Source organism: Ovis aries, chromosome 3, assembly GCF_016772045.2.
Source record: "Ovis aries strain OAR_USU_Benz2616 breed Rambouillet chromosome 3, ARS-UI_Ramb_v3.0, whole genome shotgun sequence".
Lineage (NCBI taxonomy): Eukaryota > Metazoa > Chordata > Mammalia > Artiodactyla > Bovidae > Ovis > Ovis aries.
In genome coordinates this window covers 149772094-149797856 of record NC_056056.1, presented here as the reverse complement: position 1 = coordinate 149797856, position 25763 = coordinate 149772094, and the positions used below count along the sequence as shown (strand labels likewise).

The 25763-nt window shown below is 43.0% G+C and overlaps 1 long non-coding RNA gene across 1 annotated transcript in view; it reads right to left on the bottom strand.

Moving 5' to 3' along the window:
* Positions 1 to 498: 498 nt before the first annotated feature.
* LOC121819122 (uncharacterized) overlaps positions 499 to 25763 on the bottom strand; it is a 34691-nt gene continuing 9426 nt past the window's right edge. Inside the window, exons 3-5 of the long non-coding RNA XR_009599923.1 lie at positions 20722 to 20752; positions 16004 to 16234; positions 499 to 6400 (exon numbers count right to left, since the gene is read on the bottom strand). This is a non-coding gene — a long non-coding RNA (uncharacterized LOC121819122). The remainder of the gene's footprint in view (positions 6401 to 16003; positions 16235 to 20721; positions 20753 to 25763) is intronic.

Genomic DNA, 25763 nt, shown 5'->3' with positions numbered 1-25763 from the left:
GTTGCAAAGAGTCGGACATGACTGAGCGACTGAACTGAACTTAACTGATGGGGGTAAGACTCCTCCATAGAGTGGACTTGGGTCCCAGAATCCTTTTTAGCCTGTGAGTCAATTATTATGAGACAATTGGATTTTTTTTATTACCTTGACAGTGGTAATTAGTGGGAATAATAAATCCCTCTTTTCTTATTTTCAAGTATGATTAAGCACATGCCATGTGGATGGAAATTACAAGAGCTTCTAAGAAAAGACATGTGGCTTACTTACACAGAAGGCATTTTGAAATAACTTATGGACACAAATGTAGTTTAACCCTGTAGGAGCTGAGATTCGGGAGTCAAATAGTCCTTGCCTTGGTCCTGAATCCTGACTTTATTTGTGTATCTTGAGCAAGTTACTTAACTTCTCTAAGCCTCAATTTCCTTATTTTATAGGACAGTAAGTACCTGCAACAGATAGGATTAAATGAGATAAAATAATGCACAGATAGAATCTAAATAAATAAGTAAATCTGCTTTGTTATACAGAACCGAATAAAGATTATAGTGGGATTATAAAGAGACTGAGTAGCTGAACACTCACATACATGGAGACATTCTGTCAACTGCAAAAATCAAACTGCAGATAGAACATATGCATGTGTACTATATAACATTCATATTTTTTTCTATGTTTGGAAAATTGTTTTCCCTTCACTAATAGCACAACCTTTGCAGGAAATTAAGTAAGGTAGCTAAGTCTTGGGAGTTCAGGATTCCTACATTTTCTTAGATTCAAATTCAGAGTTGGTTCTCTGAATTGTAGTATCAGCCTGTCACAGCACGACGTTGGTCTGGATACTGGAGTTGCCACTCCATTTTTAAAATGTCCCAGGTGCTTGGTGTGGTAGAGACATCATTAATTTGACTCTTCTCTGGTACCTGAGGCTTCCCCAGTGGCTCACTGGTAGAGAATCCGCCTGCAATCCTGGAGCCTCAGGAGCCACAGGTTCGATCCCTGGGTCAGAAAGATCCCCTGGAGGAGGGCATGACAGCCCACTCCAGTATTCTTGCCTGGAGAATCCCATAGGCAGAGGAGCCTGGCCAGTTACAGTCCATGGGGTAGCAGAGAGTCAGACATAACTGAAGTAACTTAGCACACACAGGTACATGCTTGTCAGCAGCAAACTTATGAGTTCTTCTCAGTACATTATTGTGTTCAGGATACTATAGAGCTTTCAGATATCTAGGTGAGTAATGATTCTTAGAAAATGAATAAACACTTCTTTCCCATTAAATTCCATAATAAACTGAATATCTTTTCCCCACAGAAAACTTACTATAGGAGATGTGTTGAAAGACTTCAGAACAAGAGGATTTAAGATAGAGAACAGACCTGTGGCAATCTATGGCTTCTTGGGATTAGTTAGGTCTAGAATAGATCTTGCTGTAAGTTTCTTTTCATATGGATAACACTTCTCACTTCTCTAGGTGTTAGACGTCCACTGCAGACCATGGTCCTTCAGGACAAAGATTTTCCCTTACGCCAGAGAATTACCTGACTCTCTCCTAGAGTATTCCCAAATTCATGTGATTGGAATGTCTGTAACAGTATTCCTCGCAAAAGCCCATAACTCCAGTCTAACCATGAGCAGTGTGTGTGTGTGTGTGTGCGTGCTAAGTTGCTCCAATCATGTCCAACTCTTTATGACCCTGTGAACTGCCGTGCTCCTCTGTGCATGGGATTCTCCAGACAAGAATACTGGAGTGGGTTGCCACGTCCTCCTCCAGGGGATTGTTCCCACCCAGGGATCGAACGCGTGCCTCTCACGTCTCCTGCATTGGCAGGTGGGTTTTTACCACTAGCACCACCTTGGAAGCCCCACTCATGAGCAGAACATCAGACAAATCCCATCTGAGGGACATTCTACAAAATACCTGACCCAGTACTATTCTTTTTTAACTTTGCGCCACAAGATCTTAGTTCCCCAACCTGAGCCCATAGTAGTGAAAGTGCCAAGTACTAACCACGGCCCAGAATTCTCAAGACATAAAAAAGGTGTAACTAAATGTTATGTGATATTCTACAGGGGACCCTGGAACCGGAAAAGGAGATTAGATACAAATTAAAGAAATTTGAATAAAGTATAGCCTTAGTTATTAATAATGTGTCAATACTGGTCCATTTTCTGTGACAGATATATCATGCTAATGTTAAGGTATTGATAATAGGGGAAACTAGGTGTGGGGTTTATTGGAACTCTGTGTACTAGCTTCATTATTTTTAAATAAATCTAAATTGTTCTAAAATTTAAAAAAATACTTTCAAAAAGTAAGAAAGGCAGTCCATAACAGCTAGGCTAAAATATCACATGTACCACAAGGTGCCATTTGTGATCGCATGAGTTCAGTTCAGAGGGCTTCCCTGGGGCTCAGATGGTAAAGAATCTGCTTGCAATGAGGGAGACCTGGGTTTGATCCCTGGGTCAGGAAAATCCACTGGAGAAGGGAATGGCTACCCACTCCAGTGTTCTTGCCTGGAGAATTCCATGGATAGAAGAGCTTGGTGGGTTAGCTTTCAAATACCTTAAAGAATATTATAAAATATAAAATAACACATAACATAGCAAAAAGAATTACAATGATTTTTCTTGAGTTCTAATACGGGAATTCAAATTAGCTCAGATTTTTTTTTAAACAACCAAACCATAAAAATTCATTCACTTAAAACAATTAGCATGCATGGGTTCAGACCTCCAGCATTTTAGAAATAAAAATATTTTGTAGAGCTCTTAATCTCTTTTTCCATTTTTATTTTTCCTACACAATTTTACCATTTCAACTTTAATGACAGATTCTCAACAACACATCATTTGAGTCATGAAACTAAAGATCCTCAAGAGTAGATCAAAAAAGCAATTCTATTGGCAATTTATAAATCTTCCCTCACTGGATTCTCACAAGAACCTTCTGATGTTGTCAGACTTAGAGAACAAACTTAAAGTTGCCAGGGGAGAAGGAAGAGGGGGAGAGATAGTTAGGGAGTTTGGGATGGACATGCGCATACTGCTGTATTTAAAATAGATAACCAACAAGGTACTACTGTATAGCACAGGGAAAGCTGCTCATTGCTATGTGGCAGCCTGGATGAGAGGGGAATTTGGTGGTTTAGTCCCTAAGTTATGTCCTACTCTTATGACCCCATGGACTATAGCCCACCAGTCTCCTCTGTCCATGGGATTTTTCCAGGCAAGAGTACTGGAGTGAGTTGCCATTTCCTTCTCCAGGGAATCTTCCCAACCCAGGGATCGAACCTGTCTCCTGCATTGCAGGCAGATTCTTTACCAACTGAGCCACCAGGGAAACCCAAGGAGGTGGGGAGAATGGATACATGTATATGTATGGCTGAGTCCCTTTCTGTCCACCTGAAACTATCACAGCATTGTTAATCAGCTAAACTCCAATACAAAATTAAAAGTTTTTTTAAAAAAAAAAAAAAAAAAAAAAACCTTGTGATGTGTGGAGTGAGAGTTATTCATAGTTCCCCATTCTACAGATAAGGAGACCGAGGCACGAAGAGGTTAAGTGAGGATAAGAGATGAGCCAGGTTTTCTGGTGTTAAATTTAATCCACTTTCACTATACACATATCTTATTCAGCGTGGGCTATCATACAAAATTTAAAACTGAGTGGCTTAAACAACAGGAATGTATTTCTCAGTGCTGGAGGCTGGATAGTCTAAGATTAGCAGGCTCAGTGTCTGGTCAGAGCTGTATCCTTTAGCTGAGACAGCCTCCTTGCTCTGTCCTCACATGATCTTTCCTTAGTACATGAACATGGGGGGAGGGAGAGAGAGAGAAATCAAGTTCTTTGGTGTCTTTTTAAAAATAAGGGCGCTAATCCCATCATGGGGGCCGTATCTTCATGACCTTGTCTATACCTAACTACCACCCCAAATCAGATCTCCAAACATCATCATATTAGGGACTGGACTTCACCATAAAACTGGCAGGACCCCGAGGGAAACTTTCAAGGGAAGGCCCACTCCTCATGTCCCTCTTGTTTGTAGAAAAGTTTTAGTCTCCTAGGTCCTCTCGGAATTCCAAAGAGCAAATTTAATTAGAGAACTGAGAAAATACAGGAACAAAGGAAAACTGTCAAGCAAGACAAAAATAATAGTTTGCCACAAAACAAGTCAAGGATCTTCAGTTTCTCTTCAAGGGCTATTGATAATATCCTGAGTCATATTCTTGAGCTGTTTTGCAGATAATAAAATCCCTATCATGTGGAAGAAGTTAACGACATGCTGACCATCAGCATGTAGACCCCAAACTGGTTGGAACCAGAAGCTTGATGGTTGAGATTACTGAAACATCACCCTATGATCTCATCGTCAAACATGAGATTCCTGAAACATCACTCTGTTACCTCATCATCAACCAACCAGAGAATTGTGCACAAGCTGATCAGGCACCTGCTACCCTACCCCTCGCACTGTCTTTAAAACACTTCCCTAAAAGCCACTGGGGAGTTTAGATTTATGAGCACGAACCAGCCATTCTCCTTGCTTGGCTTTGCAATAAACGCTGTACTTTCTTTCACCACAACTGGTGTCAGGTTGCCTTTGCTTACGTCAGGTGAATGGACCCCAGTTCGGTTCAGTAATATGAATTCAACAGTGAGACAATTCAGTTCAGAAAATTGCATCACTTACTCTTCGGAGATTTTTTCCTTTCCTCACAACTCTTCAAAGTTTGCAAAAGACCACCAACACAGATAATGACCTACCTCAAAGGTACTAACACATTAATGGCTCTGGTGAGAGATACTTACACTCACCAGGCCCTGTGAGCGGATAGGATTTATTACAGGCTGTTTGGCCATAATACAGACTAGACTGAGAGCAGAGGGACAGACGTGAGTAAAATCCCCTGTCACCAGCCACTAACTTATATCTATTTATATTGCATCAGGGCTTAACAGCTCACTTGAGAATGCTAAATATCAACCTCACTCCAAGGAACACTTCAGGAAAAACTTCACTTGGCAAAGCTAAAAGTGTTTTGGTTTTCATTTCTTCAAGGACATATGTCATTGATTTTTGTGTCTGATTCTAAGCAGCCGGTTGAGCTCCTAAGAAGCATCCAAGGATTTAAACTCTAGCGCATTTTTGATATGGTTGTTGAAAGCTTGCAGAAGCACAACTTCAGAGGCCTCCAGTTTATCAACAATGTTCCACATAGTTTCATCTTCTCATGGCTGGATTCTGTGAATGGAGAAAGTCTTTAACAGTTATTAAGAGATATTATTGGAGGAAGGGATGGATACCAATGACCACAATCTCTCCTTCCATTTTTTTACGTGTGCTGTGCTTAGTCACTCAGTCATGTCTGATGCTTTGCAACCCCATGGACAGTAGCCTGCCAGGTTCCTCTGTCCATGGGGATTCTCCAGGCAAGAATACTGGAGTGGGTAGCCATGCCCTCCTCCAGGGGATCTTCCCAACCCAGGGATCGAACCCAGGTCTCCCGCATTGCAGGCAAATTCTTTACTGTCTGAGCCACCAGGGAAGCCCAAGAATACTGGAGTGGGTAGCCTATCCCTTCTCCAGGGGATCTTCCAGGAATTGAACTGGGGTCTCCTGCATTGCAGGTGGACTCTTTACCAGCTGAGTTACCAGGGAAGGCCCAGAAAATAGATAGTGGGTGGCAGATATTTTTTCATGGCCCCATGCAAATATAGATGAGATCACATTTGAGAAAGATTCTTGATGGCATGTCTTTGCCAGAGCTGAATTCTAAAACCATTTTTAGCTACACTAGTCTGACCTCCTGTTTAAACGCAGAATAACTGGGAAAAGAGCTAGACTCAGAATCAGGAACCTTGGTCCTGGTCCTGGCTCAATAACTGACCATTGGTGTCATCTTGGATAGTTTATTTCACTTCCTCAGTTGCAACACTGAATCTATAATAGTCCTATCTACACTAGGGGTTACTGTGGACACTACATGAGATATTTATGGAAAACCTTGTTGTAAAGTGGAAAGTGTACAAAGACAAGAGTCTTTAACAATGGTCCCTGGGAAGATGTTATTTTGAATGAGTAAGTAAGGAGTTAGAAATTCTCATTTAAAAATATATATGTTTATGTGGTTGCACTGGGTCTTAGTTGCAGCATGCAGGATCTTTAGTTATAGCATGTGAACTCTTAATTGCAGCATGGGGGGTCTAGTTCCCTGACCAGGGCCCCCTACATTGGGAGTATGGAGTCTTAGCCCTTAGACCACCAGGGCCCCCGGCATTGGGAGTGTGGAGTCTTAGCCCTTAGACCACCAGGGAAGTCCTCCTCACTTTCTTTAATGAGCTTCAGTCCATTGTGCTTAGGGCAAGTTACTTACATTTCCATCCACCGTCTTCTTCACCTGGAAAACATGTAGCACACAACAGATGCCCAGTCAGCACTTGTTAAATGGAAAGTGAATAAATGGGAACATTGCCCCTCATTCACCAGGGAGAGTGGCAAGATGACATCCTGAAAGAGGTTGGAATTCCTCTCCCTTTTTAACTGTGATTTTTTGCTATTATTTGGAATAATAGAGTGTTTTTAATTCTCCAAACACATCTAGTGAAAGTGAAAGAGAAAGTGAAGTCGCTCAGTCGTGTCCGACTCTTTGGGATCCCATGGACGGTAGCCTACCAGGCTCCACGATCCATGGGATTTTCCAGGCAAGAGTACTAGAGTGGGCTGCCATTTAAACACCCCCAAATGACTTCCTGGTGGGCTGCAGTCCATGGGGTCACTGAGGGTCGGACACAACTGAGCGACTTCACTTTCACTTTTCACTTTCATGCATTGGAGAAGGAAATGCCAACCCACTCCAGTGTTCTTGCCTGGAGAATCCCAGGGATGGGGGAGCGTGGTAGGCTGCCGTCTATGGGGTTGCACAGAGTTGGACGCGACTGAATCGACTTAGCAGCAGCAGCAGCAAATGACTTCCAACTAGAAAGTCAAACGGCCTATTGTTCTTTAGAGGATCCCAGATCCTGATAGTCCATTATGGCTTATTATTCATCATTTATATTTACACTTCTGCATTTTATTCCGTACAGCACAACTGCATATCTAAATTAATTGTAAATTAATTGTAAAGTGTATAATAAGGGTTTCATATTGTATCCAAACATTGCATGCATTACGATAGTAATTAAGTTGTTGTAGTTTTCCCTTAAAGTGAGTTGTAAGATCTCAGGCTTCACATCCTATACAATTACTGAAAAACAGTTCCTTTTAGTGTGTATATTCTTGGCCCTGAATTATCTACCACAGAGAGCTACTCAAGATTGTGTTAAGAAGAAAAAGTTTCTTAGTTACTTCACAGAGGTCCATTTACCTCTAAGAAAACACTCTGATACAGAGGATCTTCCACCTCTTCCACCTCCGAGCTCTGTAACAGTTTGCTCATTTTCACTCACTGACATCTGTGGAGGACTATGTACCAGACTCTCAGTCCAGTGCTGGGGCCCAAGAAAAGCCTGGCATCCTTCCTGACATTTCTGAGGCATCCACCGCCTGAGGGACTAGCCATCACACAGTGTGAAAAGTGCTGTAACTGTGACATTGACAGTGTGCTATAAGAGTACAGGAGGTGATACATTCTGCCTCTCAGGTAAATGAGAAAGAAGACTGAAGGGAGGAAAAGGAAAGGCTTCAAGCAGGAAGAGATATCTGAGCTGTATGGATCTAAAAGGATGATAAGTGTTCTGTGTGTGTGTTTTTAAACAGAAATGGAAAAAGGCAGAAGTTACCTATGAATCAGTCTTTTATAAGAGAGAAAATGTGATTTTAAATACATCAGGAATTGCTAAGTTAATAACCACCACCCCCGCCCATCTGAGCCAGCTCTTCTGTGAGCTTTGCTTATGGGAGAGGCACTCCTCTTCCTGAAAGACACCCCTTTTCCTTTTCAGCTCCAAGAGCTGGCCATCTGTCCCAGGAGATTCAGGAAAACTGTGGGAAAGGCAAAACTCACTGGGTGGGGCATGGGATGACTCAGGGAGCTGGTGATGAGACTGGGTGGGGAGGCTGAGCCTCAGGACAGTGACTAACTCATCCACAGGTAGCTCTTTCCCTCTCTCTGTGGTAGGGGTTTGATAAATATTTGTGCAGTGGGTAAGGGCCAGCTGTATGTAACCAATGCCCATCAGTCTTTTGGTCCCTCTGCCCATTTTAAAATAAAGAGGTTTTCCTTTCTAAAGGAAGCTCCTTTCTCATTCAAGCTCCCTTCAAGTCTCAGAAGCTCAAGCTCAGGGTATCTCCTGGGATGACTTCCTCTTTATTTTGGGGTACACCACCCACTGATTTTCTTTTGGCAGCTAACTGACCCAGCTCTCAGTCTGTGTGAATCAGATGAGGTTGGCACCACTCCCTCACCCCAGGCCCAAGAAAAGAAAATACTGCATTCCCTCAGCAGCTGAGATTGGCTCAGGGTAAGCACATGACCCAAATCAGGCCCATCAGAACCATCCCTGGGAGTCTGCCTGGAACTGTAAGCTACGAGGCATTCTTGGTAGGAGTTACTAAGCTGGCAGGACTAAACCTGGAGCTGCCGGGAGCCAGCTGTCTTATCGTCATGGTAGGTTGCTTGCCTGAGAATGAAGCTAATACAAAGGAAAGTGGGCTGAGATAAGATTTCCAAGATCAGATTTCCAAGCCTGATATTGGCTCCCTTTCCCTTTGCCTCCTCCCATGGACTTAGCATTTGGGGGTCTAATACAGTTCCCTTTGCTTTCAGTTCAGTTCAGTTCAGTCGCTCAGTCGTGTCCGACTCTGCGACCCCATGAATCGCAGCACGCCAGGCCTCCCTGTCCATCACCAACTCCAGGAGTTCATTCAGACTCACGTCCATCGAGTCTGTGATGCCATCCAGCCATCTCATCCTCGATTGTCCCCTTCTTCTCCTGCCCTCAATCCCTCCCAGCATCAGAGTCTTTTCCAATGAGTCAACTCTTCACATGAGGTGGCCAAAGTACTGGAGCTTCAGCTTTAGCATCATTCCTTCCAAAGAGGTCCCAAGGTTGATCTCCTTTAGAATGGACTGGTTGGATCTCCTTGCAGTCTAAGGGACTCTCAAGAGTCTTCTCCAACACCACAGTTCAAAAGCATCAATTCTTTGGTGCTCAGCCTTCTTCACAGTCCAACTCTCACATCCATACATGACCACAGGAAAAACCATAGCCTTGACTAGCCGGACCTTAGTCGGCAAAGTAATGTCTCTGCTTTTGAATATACTGTCTAGGTTGGTCATCACTTTCCTTCCAAGGAGTAAGCGTCTTTTAATTTCATGGCTGCAGTCACCATCTGCTTTAGTAGAGTACATTTGGATTCTGCCACATAGCCAACAAGAGTTGTGGTGAATACCAGCCCTTGTCAAGAATCTGAACATTTTTCCACACAGGGTGTTCCTCTGGCTGTCTCCAGATCCTGATACCTTATTTATGAGGGTGTCAGTCACTTTCGGGGTCTGGAAAGCACACTTGGACTGCTCTTGCCTTTCCCTCACGGCTGCTATGTCCTAGGTGACACTCAAAGACAAAATCAATCTTACATGGTGCTTTCCATCTTATGACCTTACAATCATCTCTCTTATTATTATTATTTTATTTTTTTGCAGGCAACAAAAACTTACTTAAAGTAACTAAACTGAAATAAGAACAGTAGGTTTATTATATTAGAATATTCAGGAAGATCCTCTGGAGAAGGGATAGGCTACCCACCAGGTTTCTTGGGCTTCCCTGGTGGCTCAGACAGTAAAGAATCTGCCTGTAATGCAGGAGACCTGGGTTTGATCCCTGGGCAGGAAAATCCCCTGGAGAAGGGAATGGCTACTCACTCCAGTATTCCTGCCTGGAGAATTCCATGGAGCCTCAGTCCATGGGGTCGCAAAGAGACTTTCACTCACTCATAGAAGAATTATACACCAAATATAGGAAGTACCTTTGAGCTGAAATGTATGGGACCTAGACAGTTACTAGAAGTTTCTCCCACTATCTCTCCTCTTCGGGGGAATGCAGATTCTTGCCTGTTTCTATCTGAAAGGCCACTTCATTCTTCTTTCTGTGGGCTGGCTTCTCCATCCACTCACTTGCTTACACCCATCAGGGCTACGCCTGAGTATAATCTTGGACCCCAAGTCTCCATCAACTTCCAGCTTGGTTCTCCAGGGTTACATGACTCAGTTTCTCAAATTCCTGTGAAAGAGAATCTGGCTGGTCCAGCCTGGCTCAGCTGTCCTTCTGGCATTTCATCAGCTAAGGCCAGGGAAGAGGGTCATGTGGCCTACAGGGCTACTACTTTTAAGCTGGGGGTAGTGGTGAATAGATACTCTAAAGCATGGAATATGGGCTTCCCTAGTGGCTCAGTGGTAAAGAATCTGCCTGCTAATGCAGGAGACACGGGTTCAATCCCTAGTCTAGGAAGATCCCACTTGCCATTGAACAACTAAAGCTGTGAGCCACAACTACCGAGCCTGTGCTCTAGAGCCTGGGAACTGCAACTAATGAGCCCACGCACCCCAACTACTGAAGCCCACGAGCCCGAGAGCCCATGCGACACGGTGAGAGAAGCCGCCGCAGTGAGAAGCCCACGGCCACAGCTAGAGCAGCCTCCGTCGCGGCAGCCAGAGAAAGCCCGCGCGGCAGCAAAGAGCCAGCAGAGCCGAAACCAAATACATAAACGCAATCATACCTTTAAAACTAGGAAATGTCGGGGGAAGGAACTCACATATATCTTCAGTATAGTCTCTTGGTCTCATCTGATGCCTGTACTTCTGAGAGATAGAACTGATTCTTAACCCCCATTTAACCTAACTATGGGTCTTGAAGAATGCACTGCTACCCGTCAGTGAAGAAGTGAGCAGGAGTGAGAATTCTATCAGGAAAAGTTGAACAGGAAACACAGTTGAAAATTAGTGGACCCTGTGCTCTTGGCATCTGTGGGGCTTATCAGCTGCTGCAGAGATTTTGGCAGTAGCTGAGGTGGTGCAAAATCCAAATTTTTTCCTTCAAATGATAATACTATAGTACTACTATTTTTCATACTACCTACTTTATCTAATTTATTATTTTATCATTTTTAATTGCACTAAATTAGCATATAATATTTATGGAGACAAGCAGTGCCATTCTAGGGGAGAAGAATTAAGAAAAAAATTGAGTCCAACAAAAAAATTTATAATTTACAAGCTTGAGTAGAGAATGTTGCCAACTGTATAGTGGCATGTTGTTAAAAATTTTCCCATTTGGGCTTTCTGTAAGCACGGATGACTGAATCTCAGATTTATAGCTCGAATTTCCACAAACTTGGACTTTTCTATTCTGTCCTTTGTTTCCCATATCCCACCAGTCTTGAACTGGGGAGAGGGAAGCAAAAGTATATTGTATTTCTTTGTCTCTGATGTGACCTGCTGTGCAGGACTTAGCCCTCGCCTCCAATCCCACCCCCACCACCTGCCACCACCCTCCCCCAATGAAAGTGAAAGTTGATCAATCCTCTCTGACTCTTTCTGACCCTATGGACTATACATACAGTCAGTCCATGGAAAATTCTCCAGGCCACAATACTGAAGTGGGTAGCCATTCTCTTCTCCAGGGCATCTTCCCAACCCAGGGATCAAACCCAGGTCTCCTGCACTGCAGAAGGATTCTTTACCAGCTGAGCCACAAGGGAAGCCCAAGAATACCGGAGTGGGGAGCCTGTCCCTTCTCCAGAGGATCTTCCCGATCCAGGAATCAACTGGGATCTCCTGCATTGCAGGTGGATTCCTTATCAACTGAGCTATTAGGGAGGCCCGCCACTCCCAACTTAAACTCCACCGTAGATAGTTCTCAGAGCCGCTGAGGGTTCGCACTGTGCACAGCATCATCCTTAGTTGCCATATGACAGCTGCCATTCTTTTCTCTTTTGTGGCTCCTTGGTTTGTTATCGTGGTCATCAGCACCGCCAAATTTAGTGGCTCACCACTGATGCCCCAGATAGCCGCTGAAGGTTCTGCTGATTCTGGCCATCAGTGTCTGTGCCTTCACAGCCTCCCAAGCCTGTGTTGAGAGCTCTGTCACCACTGCCACCAAGGGACTTGTCTTCCATGGAACCTGTGCTGAGGCAGCTTTTTTTTTTTTTTTGGCAGCCTCCTCTTCTGAGAAGTCAGCTATGACTTGAAGATTGATCAGGGGATGATCTGAACGTTGGATTTTATTAAAAACACTTCCCGGGAGGCTGCTTTTGTCCTAGAACAAGCTTGTGGGGCTTTACTTGCTTCCCCTGGGATGAGCCTCTTTGTCTCTCTTTTAAAAGACCTTGAGGACCCACCCCATCTGATTATAGAGATGCTTGACTCTTAAGTGATGGAGCTTTTAGAACAAAATGTAAATGAATACTTGCGTATGTATAGGCACCTTCTGACAAACTTTCCATTGTTACTGAATAGTGTTTTATATAAACCTACCACTGTGATAAAGTCAGCTCATGCTGAAACTCTGGGGAGTGCGAATGTGTCCCAGGACACACACAGCTTTCTTATGTTAAGGGCCTCGGAGGATCTTGATGGTCAAGTCCTCCCAGGCAACTTCCATGGCTCACACCAGACAATCACTGCTCAAGGAGAGGGTGCCAATGTGCTTGCTTCCGTGCTCTTTCATGGGAGCTAAAGGAAGCTATTTGGAATTGTATTCGTCCTGAGGAGCACATAAGCTCAACTGGGACATTCTCCAGTTGAGATTTTCTCCACCTGGGAGGTTTTTCCCTCCCCGACTCACTTCTACACAGCAAAGGACTCCGACCTTTGACATTTTAGAACAATGAGCAATGATTTGTCTGAGCACTAATACTTCATTAATTCACTTTAGTTCATCATTCATATGTTAGTCATAGTCTTTTCTTAAACCAAATTTAGGGTATCTATTGAAATGCTGAATTATTTTTTGTCAATAGTGATTTACAAACAGAATCATTCCACTTCTATTATGATATTTTGACAGGTTATTAAAATTTATGTGTTCACTTGGTTAATCTTTGACCAGGAGAATGGAAGGTGAAGAAGATCACAGTGGCGAAAAGGAATAATGGTGATGTAAGCCTGCGTCTATACACATAAGATGGAGTTAATCTAGTGAAAGGGAGGAAAAATCGTTTTCCTTTTAGGGCCCCTGGCCGGGTCTGAAAATTCAAATGACAAAAACAAATAAGAGAAAACAAGCATACAAGTGTACTTACTATCCATTTTGTGTGATATGGGAATCTTAATAAAATGAAGACCTGAAGAAATGGTTAAACCTATCTTTATGCTGGGTTTGATGAAGAGCGGGTGGTCATGTAGAAATATTTTAGGTCAGAAAATATGAGGGGAATGTAGTAAACTGGGGAAAACTTAGTGAGACCTGTTTGTTTGAATTCTTCTGGCAGTGTCTCTTGTTTTTGAGACAAGGACTCTCCTTTCCCTAGAGCTTAGAGAGGTCACGTCTCACGTGGGGTTCTTGTGCCACGTTTCAGAGAAGAAAGACAGAGTGGGGAAGTGGGGAGAGATCCTGTTTGGCTGTTTTCTCAAACTCTTTCAGTTTAAAATATTCAATATCCATGTTTCAGGACAGCATGTGTTCACAGTTGTATTAACAGGTAGGAAGCTGATAGATACTGTATTCAATCCACGTTAACAGGCAGTCGTGAAGCACCTGTTCCATGTCTCCCATACGCAACAGGGATCTAATAAAAGACACATTTATGACAAGAAGCCCTCCCACTGAGTGGCTTCCTTTAGCGGCTGCTCCCAGGGACTCTGAAAGATTAAAATGTATATCACCTCCACTTTGGCTGCTACTCCCTTCAACCATGGGCTTCCCAGGTGACTTAGTGGTAAAGAATCCGCCTGCCAATGCAGGAGGTGTGGGTTCAGTGCCTGGGTCAGGAAGATCCTGTGGAGGAGGAAATGGCAACCCACTCCAGTATTCTTGCCTGGGAAATCCCATGGACAGAGGAGCCCGGTAGGCTATGGGGTCACAAAGAATCGGACATAACTGAGCACATGCGCCCCTTCAATCTCATGTTTAACAACCTTTCCCAGGGCTGAGACAGTTTCGAACATGTGGGTATGCATTTTATTGGTTCTCCTAACTCAAAAATGACCAAGGGTTTCACAAGACAATGCCTCTCTTGGGTGGTCCTTTCCTGAAAAAACAGAACTTCTCTCTAAGAATAACCTGCTTGGTTGGTCACGTGCATACTAGGCCCACTCATCAGGACCCAGGCAGGGAGGATGTGGAAGCCTTTGAGCAGGCCCAGTCCTTGAAATGTGGCTGTGTTATAGTTCATTGGCAGTATATGCAAGGAAAACAGAGCCCCAAATTACAACAGGCTGCATTTATATGGTGTCTTACAGCAGAACTTCTCAAATTTAATGTGCTTATGACTACCCTGGGTGTCCTGTCGAAATGCTGATTCTGACTCAGTAGGGCTGGGATGTGGCCTGAGATTTGCCTTTCGAACAAACTCCTAAGTGGCGCTGAAGCCACTGCTCTGTGGTGGGCACCACACTGTATAGCCAGTCTTAAGAGCTGGCCAAGCATTTTCCTTGTAACCCCATTCAGTCCTTACAAGAAGCCTGTGAGGTACCTGACACAACCCCATTTTACAGAAGTGGAGGCAGGTTCAATGAAGTAAACAGACTTGCCCAGGGTTGTGTAGCCATTTAGTTGTCAAAATCCAAGCCCTGTGCTTTTCTTCCCCCACAACTAGGGTTCCTCTGCACACAGCAGCTCTTGGCCCGTAACACTGCTTAGGGAAATCACATAGCAAGTCTTTCCACTTCAGAAAGTACACAGCTGTGCATAATCCCAGTCCACGCACCCCGTTATGTCTGCTCCTTTATATTATCTGTTAGCATGTTTGGTTGGAGATTCTGTCTAAACACTTGCTGTCCCTTTCCACTTCACACCATATCCACAGGTGGGTACAAAATTCCTGATCTCTTATATTTGGATTATAAATACAGGCTTTTCAGTGACGTTCAGAGGCTCAAGTGTTGATGGACACATGGAAGATCAATCTATGAGAACTAATATAAGAAATATACATAGAACTGGAAGAAGAGATTAAACATTTTCCCATTGATGATAACAATTGAGAAAAATGAGAATAATATTAACGATAATACAGCTAGAAGTTGACAAAAGCAAAGTGGGTAAACATATGGGCTTTGAAGTTTTGAATGTTGATAGTGTTTCTTACCAAATGAATAATTTGGGGCCAGTTACTTAACCTCTCTTTATTTTTATTCCCTTGTGTGTTAAAAGGTTTTTAACTTTGCCTTTTCATTAACTTAGCTTATTGGATTAATTAATTACTTAGATTAATTAATTGGATTTAATTAATTCACAACAGTGCCCAACACATAGTAATTGATCAATAAATAACAGGTATCGTTATTACCAACATAGAAACTTTCTTATTTTTTAATACAGAGCAACAGAGGCCCCAAAAGTTCCAGTGACTTCAACATTTACTAACAAAACATTAAGGAGTTTTTGCTTCGTAGCAGACATGTACTAGTTGGTAACTAGACTAATGTTGTAAGATGGGAATTAGTGGAGCTGATAGCTGGACACAGATCCTCTGATTTCTAGTCCCTTATGATGCTTGAGTGTATGTTCACCACACTCACTGACTCTCTGGGTCTGTCATGATTCCTCGATATCAGTTTCAAACAGTTCCACCAGCAGTGGTGACTGCAGTGGTCACCAAACTGTCTCTCTGTCCCTGTTTGTCTTCTTGACACAAAGGAGCTGAGACTGGGTGCATGCACGGGAAGGCAGGAGCCCTGGAGATAAGGGGCAGGCACTGTAGCGCTGGCTAGCGCCGTGCCTGCCATGCACTTCAGGAATGCTGCTGCAGCTCACTGTTCGGTACTGTTCACTCCAGGAAGAACTTTCCTCCCCCACCCAGAGATGGTTGGGTTTAGAATCAAATCAGTATCATTTACCTGGCCGAAGGTGGTGCTGTCTCCCCAAGAACAGTAGGGAGTCTGGTTACCCTGAGTTGGGTGGCAGGGCACCGCTCACAGCTGACCATCTGCTGCTTTGTGCAGTTCTCCATTTCTCTTGGATTTAAAAGCCTTTGTCACCAGGGAATCTCTGGCTCTGAGCTCTGGTAGTTTTGTTTAGAACAGCCTCTCCTGAATGTTCAAGTTTCAGGTAAGGCCTCTGGTGTGTAACTAAAAGATAAGCACAGAGAGAAAGAAATATCTTTTATGCATGTGCAAATAAAACACTGAAAAAGTGCAAGTGAATTCTAGAGGGGAATGGTGTAAACTCCCAAGGGACTAGTAACCGTCCCTTCAAACCAAGAGTTGCTTAACATTTCACTGCTTTGTTCGCCCCTTCATTTAGAACGTAAATGTATGGTCACCAGTGGCAATGGGAAGGGTGCATTCCCTTAAAAGCAGCCTCTAACTGCCAGATTTGTCTCTTTTTGCAAATTATTTCTATGTTATCTAACAAGCCCTCCTTCAACTAAACTATCGATAATATGGCCTGTATAGGAAGCCTGTGTGTGCAGAAAACCAGGAATGTTGAAAACAGACCTTCAGAGTCACTCTAGCCCAGGGAAATTCACTGTCCCTGTTACAGTGTTTTTGGACTGCAAGGCAGAGAGGGCTCCAAACTGAGGAGTGTGCAAACTGTGGACCTCTGCCATTACACGGGGAATGAGAAGTTAGTTGTGCTGACTTCCCTGTGCAGTGATATATGGAGTTAGACAAAGTTCAATTTTTTAAAATGTTGTTTTATCACAGTGATACATGAATGTGATTTCAGAAGTTGAACGGGACCAGTAAGCTTATTGCTGAAGCTACATTTCTCTCACGCATACCCATGTCACTCTCCAGAGGCAACCATTTTCTGTTATTTAAGCTCCTGATTCTTGGATGTGGCTCATTTTTCTAAATAATACACACATGCTACTATCATTCATCCACGTAGACATTAAAGTGTGTGAGGATTCTAGCTTCCCTACCCTCAACGCCATCCTGCAATATATTTACATCAAAGTTTTATAACAATTCAGAACTGCATTTTCATTATCCTGAGTGGAAATATCATTCATTGCCAAGCCTTCAAGTATGATTATATTTTCTGTAAATATTGTTACTGTTACTACTGTTTTCTGAGTCCAGTTTTCTGTAGCTTTGGGGTATTTTTTGTCAAACAGACTGTCCCCTTATTTTGTGAGGCTGATGATCAGAGTTTGCTGGGGTTTGTGGTTGACAGACCTCTCCAGGACCAGCACCCCTTTTGACAACACATATATCTAGATTGATTCCTTCTGGCTTCCTCATTGAGCAGCAAAAGTATGAGGTCCCACAATGGTCTAAGATTCATAAGGAGGCAGGAAGAGAGAAGAATGTAAATAAAGGCAAGAGGCATTCTTGAGCACACAATTGTCTAGAAAGGGTTTTCTGAGATCTTTAAATACTGTGTGCTATAAAATCTTTTTGCTGGTGTTCAGTTGCTCAGTCATGTCCAACTCTTTGTGACCCCATGGACTGCAGCACACCAGACTTCCCTTCCTTACCAACATCTCCCAGAGCTTGCTTAAACTCATGTCCATTGAATTAGTGATGCCATCCAACCATCTCATCCTCTGTCATCCCCTTCTCCTCCTACCTTCAATCTTGCCCAGCATCAGGGTCTTTTCTGATGAGTCAGTTCTTCACATTAGGTGGCCAAAAATCTTACCAGGGTGTAAGTGTGGACACTGAATCAGGGGATAGCTTTATTTTTTTTAATATAAATTTATTTATTTTAATTGGAGGTTAATTACAATATTGTATTGGTTTTGCCATACATCAACATGAATCCGCCACAGGTATACACGTGTTCCCCATCCTGAACCCCCTTCCTCCTCCGTCCCACCATCCCCCTGGGTCATCTCAGTGCACCAGCCCCAAGCATCCAGTATCATGCATCGAACCTGGACTGGTGATTCATTTCATATATGATATTATACATGTTTCAATGCCATTCTCCCAAATCATCCCACCCTCGTCCTCTCCCACAGAGTCCAAAAGACTGTTCTATACATCTGTGTCTCTTTTGCTGTCTTGCATACAGGGTTATCGTTACCATCTTTCTAAATTCCATATAGCTTTAGAATCAAGTGGGCTGGTTATCTATTCTCTTCATAAATATGCTGCGTACATTTGGACAGCCTGAAAATCGATTCCATTCAGAAACACATTCTTTGCCTGTCAAAACTTGGCATCACTCATCCCATGCTTAGTCAGCAGGTTCTTCTGACAGTGTTTTCCTATTCCTCCTTTTCTCATCGCCAGTTGAGGAAAGCCAAGCATCTGCTGGCAGTTACACTCCAGCTTCTATCACAGATCCCTAGAAGCACCAAGCACAAAGGGAACCAATGCCCTTGCACACACATATATTCACACATGCACGTACATATACAGGCTTCCCTAGTGGCTCAGTAGTACAAGAACCCACCTGTCAATGCAGGCGACATGGGTTTGATTCCTGGGTCAGGGAGATACCCTGGAGAAGGTAATGGCAACCCACTCCAGTATCCTTGCCTGGGACATCTTGTGGATAGAGGAGCCTGGTTGGCCACAGTCCATGGGGTTACAAAAGAGTCAGACATGACTTAGAGATTAAACAACAAAACACACATATATACACACCCGCACATTTTTGATGTGCTCTGCTCTGGAATTTTAATCCTCTGTGATTCTTATAAGACCTTGAGTACAGACATCCCCACACGTTTTAAGCTTTGAGATGGAGGTATCCCATGACATACTTGCCAGACTTCAGGTTAATTCCTATCTATGAGGACGAGAACCACTCTGTACTGTCTATTCTGTTTCTGGGTAACTAGCAAAATAGAAAAGGTAATAATGGATGGAGGAATTGGCAGGGAAGGGCTAATGGAAAGCTTGAAGACCATCCCTGCTGTGTTTTTTATTTCAAATCCAGGATATAGGAAGACATCGTTTAGAACAACCAATGCAAGCTACTCCAGAATATGAGCAAAGGACATGAAAAGTAAAATTCTGGTAAGTAATTTTAATAAAAACTGAGAATTTCCCATGTCCTTGCTCAGGATGGGAACAACTCTAAAATAATGTATTTAGTTGTCAGTCTTCTCATGACCGATGAAGATTCCTACACTTTCTTTCAAGTTTATCACTGGTAGTTAGTCCAATAAGCATCCACCAAGATTTTCTTTCTGAAAATTTCACTTTAAAAGGTATAAATTCTGGGCTTCCTTAGTGGTATAGTGGATGAGAATCTGTCTGCCAACACAGAGAACACAGGTTCGATCCCTGGTTTGAGAAGACTCCACATGCTGAGGAGCAACTAAGCCTGTGTGCTACAACTCCTGAAACCCATGTGCCTGAAGGCTGTGCTCCACAAAGAGAGAAGCCTCCTCAATGAGAAGCCCAGTCCCCGCAATGAAGCAGAGCCCTTTCTTGCTGCAACTGGAGAAATCCCGTGCGAAGCAACTAAGACCTAGCACAGCCAAAATTACAGTAGATAAATGAGAGGTGTAAATTCCAAGCAGGGAAAGCAAACCCAGAAGCGCATTCATGTGTGCTGTGTGCTAAGTCGCCTCAGTCATATCTGACTCTGTGACCCCATGGACCATGGCCCACCAGGCTCCTCTGTCCATGGGGATTCTCTAGGCAAGGAAGCTGAAGTGGATTGTCATGCCCTCCTCCAGGAGAAGTGCATTCAGAGCTTGTCTAAAAAGAAAAGAAATGTTTGATTAAGAAGCTGGCTTTGTAAGCACGGGGACCACGTAGGAGGCGCATCCCCAAACCTGGAGATGGATCTCAGAAAACATCAACCTGAAGCACAGGCCTTGCTCTTGACTCCCATTCCTCTGACTCCACATTTCATAAGAACACATGTGATTATAATCTGGTTTTCCGTACAGAGTTTCCTCTGGTGAACAAATATTTGATCAACTGGTATGAACATCCCAGTTAGCCTGGCATCTTTGGTTCTCATTGCAGAAAAACTGGCCACTGATTTGTGTACCACCCTCTTGAGGGCTGTGTTTGCTAGAGAGCTAGCATTTTATGGTATACAAATCAGATTCATTAATCTGCAGATTTGAGGTGATCCAACTAATTCACTCCCCTCTCCTCCTGTGGCCCTTCTCCTGCCATTTGCAGAGCCCAGGTCAAAAGTACAAATGAAGGACTCAAAGCCCCCATCACAATGGGAGGTGGTGGGGTAAAGTGGTTTATGTGAGCAACTATAAGAACACCCTAGTTATCAAGTCTAAAATCTGCCAGCCCCTGCCTACCCAACAGTCACGCCTTGGCCTTATCTCGGCGAGTGCATGTGGCAACCACTATCTTTGGGAGATGGATTCAAGGAAGAGGCTGGCATTTGCTACAGGCCATTTGGCGAGGATGATCTGGGGCTGGGGGTTGACTTCAGGGCAGACACATCTCCTTGGCTTCATGGCTCCTCATTACTTGGAAGGGAGTTTGCCCAGAGGAACACCAGGGTGGGGCGCAGGCCAGGGGACATACTTGGCTAGCTCTAAGGATGACACTGCCCACGTGACCAACCTTTCCCCACTAGTAGGACATTCACGCTTGACCACATTACTTCTTGGAATGACCACTCTGTTTCAGCTCTCTAAAACTGCAAGACTTCTCAATAGAATGTAACTTACCAAATTGTGATCCAAGGGATCTGACTCAAGCCTGTGGATGATAAGCAAAGACATATGCTGTTGGAAATTGCTCTTCAGAGAACTGGAAGTAACTTTGGGGTTCTCTATTAACATTTATAGAGGCTCCTCAGACCATTAGACCGAATTCTGACCTAGGTTGAAGTGGAGGTCTTGGTCACAGCCTCATCACTCTCAATTCCAGGGTCAAGGACAGGAGACTTGGCTTACCTGCTAATGGAAATCCTTAATCGGAATGAACTAGAAACACTTGGCCCAGGGAAATTAGCACAGAGCATCAGCAAATGACATTCAAATAGTTTTAAAATAATCTAATCTTCCAGAGCTCTGTGCTTGGCTGATGGAAATGAGAATTTGAAATGAACAACAGGGAACTTACTGGCTTATAAATGTGCTTTGGGGCAGAATGATTGCAAAAATGATCACATTTTGTTCCAAGAGATTTCACTGCTTTTTCACAAACACTCCATCCTATCTGAACCATAGAGCTGCACTAAGAGTGGATCTGAAAAGGATTTTAATCTACTCACCCAGCTGGTCTATCATGTAGATTATAGCGGCGAGAAGAAAGAAAAAGCTGCAAACATAATGTGGCACACAGAGACATTTCATGCGATTACCTGATAGAAGATGTCTTCAAGGTAAATGGATGGGAAATCATTATTTACAGAGTTCAGGGTGGGATGAATAGCTGACCTTTCTGATAATATCCACATAGCTAAGACCTGTGGCCTGGAGGAGGACTGACCTCATTGGCTGTTCATATAATTTTATTTTTCTATTTCCTGTATGTCATTCATCTAGCAAATATTTAGGAGGTGTGTGTAAAGTGTGAGTGTGTGCTTAGTCATGTCCAGCTAGTTGTGACACTGTAGACTCTAGCCCGAGTCCTCCGTCCATGGAATTTTCCAGGCAAGAATACTGGAGCAGGTTGCCATTTCGTACCGCAGGGGATCTTCCCAACCAGGGAACAAACCTGCATCTCTCGCATCTCTGGCAGTGGCAAGCAAATTCTTTACCACCGCACCATCTGGGAAGCCCAGCAAATATTTAAGTACTGGCCACATGCGAGTTGTTGTTCAAGAGAACATTTCTACAGACACTTTTCCTTTGCTTCCTTTCTTATCTTTTCTTATACTTCCCATCTTTACTTCATCACCAGGAATGACAGTTCAATTGATTTGCTCAGTCGTGTCCGATTCTTTGTGACCCCATGGACTGCAGCACGCCAGGCTTCCCTGTCCATCACCAACTCCTGGAGCCTGCTCAAACTCATGTCCATCAAGTTGGTGATGCCATCCAACCATCTCATCCTCTGTCGTCCCCTTCTCCTCCTGCCTTCAATCTTTCCCAGCATCAGGGTCTTTTCCAATGAGTCAGTTCTTTGCATTAGGTGGCTAAAGTATTGGAGCTTCAGCTTTAGTATCAGGCCTTTCAGTGAATATTCAGGACTGATTTCCCTTTAGGATGGACTGGTTGGATCTCCTTGCAGTCCAAGGGACTCTCAAGAATCTTCTCCAACACCTTAGTTCAAAAGTATCGATTCTTCGGCGCTCAGCTTTCTTTATGGTCTTACTCTCACATCCGCATATGGCTACTGGAAAAACCATAACTTTAACTAGACAGACCTTTGTTGCCAAAGTAATATCTTTGCTTTTTAATATGCTCTCTAGGTTGGTCATAGCTTTTTCTTCCAAGGGGCAAGTGTCTTTTAATTTCATGGCTGCAGTCATCATCTGCAATGATTTTGTAGCCCAAGAAAATAAAGTTTATCATTGTTTCCATTGTTTCCCTATCTACTTGTCATGAAGCGATGGGACCAGATGCCATGATCTTCGTTTTTTGAATGTTGAGTTTTAAGTCGGCTTTTGCACTCTCCTCTTTCAAGAGGCTCTTTAGTTCCTCTTCACTTTCTGCCATAAAGAGGGTGTCATCAGCATATCTGGGGTTACTGATATTTCTCCCAGCAATCTTGATTCCAACTTGTGCTTCATCCAGCGTGGCATTTTGCATGATGTACTCTGCATAGAAATTAAATAAGCAGGGTGACAATATAGAGCCTTGATGTATCCCTTTCTCAATTTGAAACTAGTCCATTGTTCTATGTCTGGTTCTAACTGTTGCTTTTTGACTTGCATACAGATTTCTCAGGAGGCACGCAAGGTGGTCTGATATTTAAGAATTTTCCATAGCTTATTGTGATCCACACAGTCAAAGGCTTTGGCATAGTCAATAAAGCAGAAGTAGATGTTTTTCTGGAACTCTCTTGTTTTTTCTATTATCCAGCAGATGATGGCAATTTGATCTCTGGTTCCTCTGCCTTTTCTAAAACCAGCTTGAACATCTGCAAGTTCACAGTTCATGTAGCATTGAAGCCTGGCTTGAAGAATTTTGAGTATTACTTTGCTGGCATGTGAGATAAGTGTAATTGTGCAGTAATTTGAACATAGTTTGACATTGCCTTTCTTTGAGATTGGATTGAATACTGACATTTTCCAGTCCTGTGGCCACTGCTGAGTTTTTCAAATTTGCTGGCATATTGAGTGCAGCACTTTCACAGCATCATCTTTTAGGTTTTGAAATAGTTCCACTGGAATTCCATCAGCTCCCCTAGCTTTGTTTGCAGTGATGCTTCCTAAGGCCCACTTGACTTTGCATTCCAGGATGTCTGGCTCCAGGTGAGTGATAACACCATCATGGTTATCTGGGTCATTAAGATCTTTTTTGTATAGTTCTGTGTATTCTTGCCACCTCTTCTTAATATCTTCTGCTTTGTTAGGTCCATACCATTTTTGACCTGTATTGTGCCCATCTTTGCATGAAATGTTCCCTTGGTATCTCTGGTTTTCTTGAAGAGATCTCTAGTCTTTCCCTTTCTATTGTTTTCCTCTATTTCTTTGCCCTGATCAATGAGGAAGGCTTTCTTATGTCTCCTTGCTGTTCTTTGGAATTCTGCATTCAGATGGGCATATCTTTTCTTTTCTCCTTTGCCTTTATCTTCTCTTCTTTTCTTAGCTATTTGTAAGGCCTCCTCAGACAACCATTTTACCTTTTTGCATTTCTTTTTCTTGTGGATGGTCTTGATCACTGCTTCCTGTAGAATGTCATGAACCTCTGTTCATAGTTTTTCAGGTACTCTGTCTATCAGGTCTAATCCCTTAAATCTATTTGTCACTTCCACTGAATAATTGTAAGGGATTTGATTTAGGTCATACCTGAATGGTCTAGTGATCTTCCTTACTTTCTTCAATTTTATCTGAATTTTGCAATAAGGAGTTCATGATCTGAGCCACAGTCAGCTCCTAGTCTTGTTTTTGCTGGCTGTATAGAGCTTCTCCATCTTTGGCTGCAAAGAATATAATCAATCTGATTTCAGTGTTGACCATCTGGTGATGTCCATGTTAGAGTCTTCTCTTCCATGTGTTGTTGGAAGAGGGTGTTTGCTATGACCAACTCTGTTAGATTTGCCCTGCTTCATTTTGTACTCCAAGGCCAAACTTGCCTGTTACTCCGGGTATCTCATGACTTCCTACTTTTGTATTCTGGTCCCCTATGATGAAAAGGACATCTTTTTCTGGTGTTGGTTCTAGAAGATCTTGTAGGTTATCATAGAACCATTCAACTTCAGCTTCTTTGGCATTAGTGGTTGGGCCATAAACTTGGATTACTGTGATATTGAATGATTTGCCTTGGAAACAAACAGAGATCATTTTTTTGTTTTTGATTGCACCCAAGTACTGCATTTTGGACTCTTTTGTTGACTATAAGGGCTACTTCATTTTTTTGAAGAGATTCTTGCCCACAGTAGTAGATTGAGTTGTCATCTGAATTAAATTCACCCATTTCAGTCCATTTTAGTTCATTGATTCCTAAAATGCCAATGTTCACTCTTGCCATCTTATGTTTGATCACTTCCAATTTACCTTGATTGATGGACGTAACATTCCAGGTTCCTATGTAATATTGTTCTTTACAGCATCAGACTTTACTTCCATCACCAGTCACATCCACAGCTGGGCTTTGTTTTTGTTTTGGCTCCGTCTCTTCATTCTTTCTGGAGCTATTTCTCCACTCTTCTCCAGTAGCATATTGGGCACCTACTGACCTGGGGAGATCCTCTTTCAGTGTCCTATCTTTTGCCTTTTCATACTGTTCATGGGGTTCTCAAGGCAAGAATACGGAAGTGGTTTGCCATTCTCTTCTCTAGTGGAGCATGTTTTTCAGAATAATTAGTCATGCAGGCTATGCAGTCTAGAGGAAGTTACTTCACATCTCTGAGTCTTGGTTTCCTCATCTGTAAGATAGGGATAGTGGAAGTGCTTCACTTACACTGATGGCTCAGCAGAGAGTAAGCTACTAATAAATGTTAAATATTAAAAAAAAGGTTATAAAAAAGATAATGATAATTTGCTTCATAGGCCTGCTGAAACCAATTTAGAGGCAACTTTAAGAAAAAGTAGCATTTGCCAGAATTATCAAGGATAATTATCAAGGATAATTTTTTAAATTTCCAATGCTTTGTATTTCTTGAGCATGAAGAAACCAGCAAATTGGAGCATATACCTTTACAGGAGAAAAACAAGACTTTTTGAATAAGAGATATTGGTTGGGGAGGAAAAAAACATTTTCCTCTACCCTGTTAGGTTTGGTGACCGAGACCCTGATACAGAAATTGATAAAAGACAGATTAGCAAGAGAAAATGTTTTATGAACTTTTGAAGTGAGTAGGGGAGGTCTCACAACTCAGATAGTAAAGAATCCGCCTGCTGTGCAGGGGACCTGGGTTCGATCCCTGGGTCAGGAAGATCCCCTGGAGAAAGGAATGGCAACCCACTCCAGTATTCTTGCCTACAGGATTCCATGGACAAAGGAGCCTGGTGGGCTATGTTCCTTGGGGTTGCAAAGAGTCAGACATGACTGAATGACCAACACTTTCACTTTTCACAGAAACGAAGTGAAAGCTCAAAGAGGCACATACACATGGAGGCTTATGTAGCATCTTAACACAGAGTGGTGGATGTGCA